We start from the raw sequence: 6,843 nt of genomic DNA, 5'->3' as shown, positions 1-6,843 counted from the left end.
TATATATATATATATATGTATGTATATATATGACAGGCTTCTTTTAGTTTCCATCTTAGAAAAATAACAAGTGCTTAGTTTGATTTGTTCAACTAAAATCTTTCACGGAAGTGCCCCAGCATGGTCACACTCCAATGACTGAAACAAGTAAAAGAAAAAAGATAAAAAGTAAAAGATATATATTGTGTTGGAACACAAGTTTGTACCATGTTTTGAAGTAAAATTCAAAAGGATTCTTTAGATATTTGTACAGATTTCAATTGTTCCACTGCAATTCATGATCTTTGACGTAGCTTCATGATTCCACATTGTTGTAAACAATCCATTCTTTTTAACAACTGTAACTGTTCTTTTCAAAAAGAGGTAATTTTTGATGCATTCGAACAGAGAATTGTAGATGGAAATGTGGTTCATTACTTTTTGTTTTCTGTTAAATTATAAAGCACCAAAACACCATGGCAATTTACATATCCAAGTACTTTTATGGCCTTAACACTCATATGTGGAGCAACTCTGCAATGCTTCGTGTTGTATGACCTGGATTACTTATGATTAGCATTTCAGTTTGATTCATCATCAAGGACTGAAGGCCTGCTGAAACATTCACAGTCTTTCAGATCAAGATTCACATTCTTAAGCCTAGCGAACCACATATGAACAGTCCCAGCTACAGCACCATTTCCATAAACTGCACATTTCACTTTTTTGTTATTTATACAGTGATTTGTTTTACATTCCAGAAACAAAATAGTATCAAACGATGAAAATGTATCTCCTTTTCCTTCATTTTCTCTTTTACTACAAAAGTAGTACCAATGAACTATACACACAGTGCGAGGCCCAATTAGGGAATTATCAATGGGGCACTCCATTCCACAAAAGCTGAAGATTGGGGTTTTCTGCTTTGTGTACTATACCAGTCCCAGCCAAAATGTGTTGAGAATTTATGGCTCCATCATTGGCCACAATGATATAATAAATTCATTATAACGTCCTCTGCTTGATCATGTGCGTGGCGCTCTCTCTTGACACTGAGGCCAATTTGAATGAATCTATCTAATTGGCTGAAAACCAGCCATGCACAGAATAATCATATAAAAGGATGTGTTGAAATGATTCATTTCAGAATATATATATTTGTATCATATGCTTCCGTCACATGAAAAATGAAATCAGGTTTAAATATTATCAACTGATAAACAGTATGGACTATTGTTCAAACCCAGTATACACACACTCTAACCTCTCATCATCTAACACATGCTCACCTCCTCCAATGTCCCCTTCCCTCTCAAAGATTCCTTGTTTTGCAAGTTACTTGGTGACCCTGCCAGTGCTGGTGCCACTTAAAAAGCATCCAGTCCACACTGTAAAGTGGTCAGCATTTGAAAGAGCATCCAGTTGTAAAAACCATGCCACGAACTGACCTCTTGTATGCTGGTGCCACATAAGAAGCACTCAGCTTACTCTGTGAGGTGGTTGGTGTTAGGAAGGGTGTCCAACCCAAAATCTATGCCAAAATAGACACAAACATATAGTGGAGTCGCTTGCCTGGTGAGCTCCTATTAAACTGTCCAACCCATGCTAAGATGGAAGGCAAATGTTAAATGACAATGATAATGATGATGATATATATAAATATACACGCGCACACAATCAAACACACACACGCGCGTGCACACAAAAACACACATACACACACAATCATGATAATGCAGCTGAAATATTATATTGTAACATTATATAAAACTGAAATGAATCGTTGTCTATGTTTTGATGAGATGAAAATTATTGTTTCAAGAATTCATGAAGGAAGTTACAAGTTAGAATACTTACTGTAAACTATTTGCAGGAGACAAAGTAAAATGAAAATGCAATTCATAATCTGAAAGTAAACAAAATATTTGAATGACTTTTTAAAAATAGAGAAAATATATCACTTTTTATTGAAAGTCAGAACAGTTACTCAAAATTTCCCATTACAAATATTATCTAAAGAAGAAATTAAACTCTTGGAAAATGGGTTAAAATTTAAAGCGAAATCGTGATGGCACCTGTGCCCAGTGTCGCCTTTCTGGCACTTGTGCCTGTGGTATGTGTAAGGACTTTTGAGCAAGATCATTGCCAGTGCCCCTGGACTGGCTCTCATGCGGGTGGCACGTAAAATACACCATTTTGAGCGTGGCCGTTGCCAGTACCGCCTGACTGGCCTTTGTGCCGGTGGCACGTAAAAGCACCCACACTCAGCAGAAAGTTACAAATTAAATCAGCAATAGTTGATCAAACATAGTATTATGAATAGTGGCAATGTTTCACATAGTTTTAGAATTTTGTTCCCTTTCAGAAAACTTTAAAATTTTAATCTTTCTATCGCTATATCATCAAATATAGATCTTTTTATATTTTTGAAAAGGACACTTTTTCAGATGACCAATTTCTCTGAAATGTATGGAAATGAATAGTTTCAAAGGAACTAGTATGATTATTGAATATTGTAGTCATTCAATAATTGTCCCCTCCATTTTGAAGGATCTAGTATAATTATTTAATACTGTAATATTCTTTTTAATGAGAAATACAATATAACAGTTTCATGTGACTAAAGTTATAATGTACTTTACTGTGTCCTTCATTTTAATAAGTATGAATCATATTGCAATTAAGTTGAGTTTTGTTCATTGTTTTCATAAACATGACATTTGTTTTACATGAATGTAACTACAGTTTTATTATTATCTATGAATTCTATTGTGTATTATACTTTTTATATTCAATTTCAAGTGCAGCTTGCAATTGTTAGTATAATAATATACTATGTATGTCGGAATGACATACTAAATTCACACACATAGCTTTAGTCAACCAAAGTAAAGCAGAAGACACTTGTCCAAGGTTTCATGCAATGAGACTGAACCCAGAACAATGTGGTTGGAAAGCAGACTTCTTACCACACAGCCACACCTGCTCTTGTAGTCATTAATGGAAACATTGTGTTGGTAAAGAATACAAATCAAAAATTGTTGTCCTTTGAAGAATAAAAAACAAAAACATTTAAATAGCGGCTCTTTCAAAGTGCAAAAAAAAAAATGAAACCAGTAAGGATGGAACCAGTGAAATATCCTTCAAACTTCCTTAACATGAATGACAAGGGGTTTACAGAAAGTGTAAACAACATCACAGAGAGGTTGTCCCCTTGGAAAATACCTTTGCAATACTGTATTCTATCAGTGATAATGCAGTCACTCTTTGTTTAATTTCAAGATGGTGGCCCACGATGAAGTCAGGTCAGCTATGGCATTGACTATGCTCACGGGAACTTTAGCAAGTTGAAGGGCTCCTAGCTTCCTTGAGTAGGGAACAGAGTCAAAGTTGTTTTTGTAGTCTAGCCACATTTAAACTAGGTTCCTCCTATGCTCTCGCACCCCTGACATCACAGTTCTGTTGATTAACAAATTGCTCAGCAATCTGCAGACTCCATTTTTCCCAGCTGCTTGTTCTACTGTGATGATGTTATTGGTTTCACAATGGTCCTGGAGGAAAAGGTTTAAGCATGCTGTGTGTATCTTATACATTAAGTTCTGGCATGCACTTGGCCAGTAATTTTTTGCCGTGTGGATGGTTCTGTATTTGGGGATCAATTTTGTCTCTGCCAGAGCTAACCAGTGTGGTATGCTACTGTTCCCATTGAGATCTTGCTGGTACAAATTGATAAGATATGATCGGTAGAAGGTTAGCTTCTTGTACCAATATCCAACAATGAAATCTCTTCCCGGTGCTTTTCCATCCTAGAGTTTCTGGATTGCAGTTGCAAGAGTTTCACCATCAATGTTGTATGTCTTGGATGTAACGCAGGAGCAGTAACTTCTTCGGATTTCTTCCAGCCAGAGAGCATCTTGGTTAAACACCTTCTCCTTGATCCAGATTCTCTTCCAGTTACTTCAGCCAGTAATGTAGTATGGCTGGCAGGAACTATGAATCTGTTGGTATGTCGCTAGCTGCGAAAACATGTGGTGGTTTTACATCATGTTTGTATGTATGTATACTAATGTGTATGTGTAGTAACGCCTGCGCATGCGTAGTCTTACGCATGCGTAGAATTAAACAAGCAAGCGTTTCCCGCTCAATTCATTCTCTTTCTCGCTGGCCAGCGATTGAGCATGGACGTATTAAAGCTGTCTCTCTACATCTTTCGGACTTACACTCGACAGCTCGCTCGCAACTGCATACCCACGTCCCAACAACTATGCTCATACACACAGAAGCTGTAACAACAAGAACTAAAGATGTATATATTTACCACCTAAATAAAATGTTGTTTAAGTTGTTTAGTCTGGAGTTCAGCGTTCCGTTATATTTTAATTTTATAGTAGGAAGTCAGGTATACAATCTAAAGATGTATAACCCACTTTCTACTAAATATGTATGTATACATACACACATACAGAGCACTCTGAGATGAGTGGGAGGGAGAAAGGAAAGAAGCCTCAAATCAAAGACCTAATCTAAACGTGAGCAATATCGTGGACTCCAGTGAAAGCACCTAAAATGGCAAGCAGTGATGTTAAATTGGATAACAGATTAAGATTGTCAACCAAACAGGACTATGACAAGATTTGAACTCTTTGTTTAATTTGGTTCCTCCAACACATCGAGTTGAACAAATGCCAAAAAGCACTTGATCCAATGTTTTTGCTGTTCTGCTCATCCATCACCCTGGATTAGTACTTCGTTTATCAACCCCGAAAGGATGAAAGGCAAATTCAACCTGTCATAAATATATGCCATAAAAATGCATAAATTACTATTTTTCAATAAATTTTGGATTTTTCCAAGTTTGTTCCAAGAAGAAATAATAATTAATACACTAGCATGGCTGTGTGGTTAAGAAGCATGCTTTGCAACTCTTTGGTTTTGGATCAGTCCCACTGTGTGGCACTTTGGTCAAGTGTCTTCTACTACAGCTCTGAGTGAATTTGGTAGACAGAAATTGTGTAGAAGCCTGTTGTCTAGATGTATGTGTGTGTGTGCGTGTGCATTTCTGTTTGTCCCTCCACCATTGCTCAACCGTGAATGTTGGTTTGTTCACATCCTCATAACTTAGTGGTTTGGTGATAAAGACTAATAAAATAAGTACTGGCGTTAATTTGTTTATCTAAACCAGTGGTTCTCAACCGAAGTCTATATGGCCCTTTAGGGTCCATATAATATTTTAGGGGCCCAAGAAACAAAATAGAAAATTGGGGATCCCCAATAGCAGTTTAAGGGCCCCTGAAAAAATTTTGCTTTATCTGTATGTATTGCAAGAAACAGCTGGGTGTTTTTTCTTTAACATTTTATATGGTTCAACCTACTCAAGTTAATGTGTGAAAAACAAAATAGGAATTTTAAAAGAAGTTTCTATAAAACTAGTTTTTGAACATTGAATAGTAATGAGATGGGGGTCAACTAGAATAAAATAGTTATGAAAGGGGTCTGTAGATAAAAAATGGTTGAGAACTCCTGAACCCTTTAAGGTTGTGCCACAGCATGTTCTATATTTCAATGGACAAAACAAGCAAAAAATAAACGATAAAAAGAAATAAATGGAGGAAATAAGGAGCCACAACTTACTGGTTAATTAAAAATATAATTTCCACAAGTGCAGCAACGACTCCGAATCAATGCAGCGTCAAGCTAAACGTTGTTTTTTTTTTTTATAATTTTGATCCTTTATATTCTGATTCCAAATCTTGTTGGGATCAGTTTGTTTGTTAGTTCTTTCGTTGGTTTGATAAACTAATTCCAATGAAGAGTGTAGAATCAATATGTATAAGCTATACAGTGACTTCTTATATTTTGGGGTTTGTGTCTAAAGTGAGATTTAATATATTTTGTCAATAAGATTCTATGTTCCTTTCTGTGTATAATTTTAGTGTATTGGTGTGACTTTAAATACTTGTGTGCATGCGTTTGTGTACGTTATGTAGATAATTATTTATAAATATAGGTATATATATATACATACATACATACATATGTGTGTGCCATAAAAATGGGCATATGTGTGTATGCATGCGTAAATAATTCACTTGAATAGTAACTGAGAGCAGGAAGTTCTTTAAAACTTCACTTCAAAACCAATCCTTAGCATTCTTTGTTTTTTTTCTATCTATGATTTACAAATCTCCCAAAGATGTTCCTGTACAATACTTACTTGTTTAACATTTTATTTATTAAGGCGGCTAGCTGGCAGAAACGTTAGCATGCTGGGCGAAACGCTTAACTTTATTTCGTCTGTCTTTACATTCTAAATTCAAATTCCACCGAGGTCAACTTTGCCTTTCATCTTTCGGGGTCAATTAAATAAGTACCAGTTTTGCACTGGGGTCAATGTAATTGACTTAATCCCTTTGTTTGTCTTTGTTTGTCCCATCTATGTTTAGTCCCCAGCAGGCAATAATGAAATAAATATTTTATTTATTTAAGACAGCAAGCTGGCAGAAACATTACCGCGCCGGGTGAATTGCTTAGTGGTATTTCGTCTGCCGTTACGTTCTGAGTTCAAATTCCGCCGAGGTCGACTTTCCCTTTCATCCTTTCGAGATCGATAAAATAAGTACCAGCTACGCACTGGAATCGATGTAATCGACTTAATCCCTTTGTCTGTCCTTGTTTGTCCCCTCCAAGTTTAGCCCCTTGTGGGCAATAAAGAAACAAGAAATATTAACACACCAGGTGAAAGGCTTAGCAGTATTTTATCTGTCTTTATGTTCTGAGTTCAAATTCTGCTGAGGTTAACTTTGCCTTTCATCCTTTCGGGTTCAATAAAATAAGTACTAGTTGCGTACTGGGGTCGATCCAATC

General features: G+C 36.2%; 1 long non-coding RNA gene across 1 annotated transcript in view; it reads right to left on the bottom strand.

Annotated features, from left to right (window-relative positions):
- The window catches only part of LOC106876770 (uncharacterized), a 10,995-nt gene extending 4,601 nt beyond the window's left edge, over positions 1-6,394 (bottom strand). Inside the window, exons 1-2 of the long non-coding RNA XR_001410295.2 lie at positions 5,611-6,394; positions 1,837-1,885 (exon numbers count right to left, since the gene is read on the bottom strand). This is a non-coding gene — a long non-coding RNA (uncharacterized LOC106876770). The remainder of the gene's footprint in view (positions 1-1,836; positions 1,886-5,610) is intronic.
- Between the last annotated feature and the right edge of the window lie 449 nt (positions 6,395-6,843).

Source organism: Octopus bimaculoides, chromosome 12, assembly GCF_001194135.2.
Source record: "Octopus bimaculoides isolate UCB-OBI-ISO-001 chromosome 12, ASM119413v2, whole genome shotgun sequence".
In the NCBI taxonomy this organism is placed as follows: domain Eukaryota; kingdom Metazoa; phylum Mollusca; class Cephalopoda; order Octopoda; family Octopodidae; genus Octopus; species Octopus bimaculoides.
This window is presented reverse-complemented; position numbering and strand designations above follow the sequence as displayed.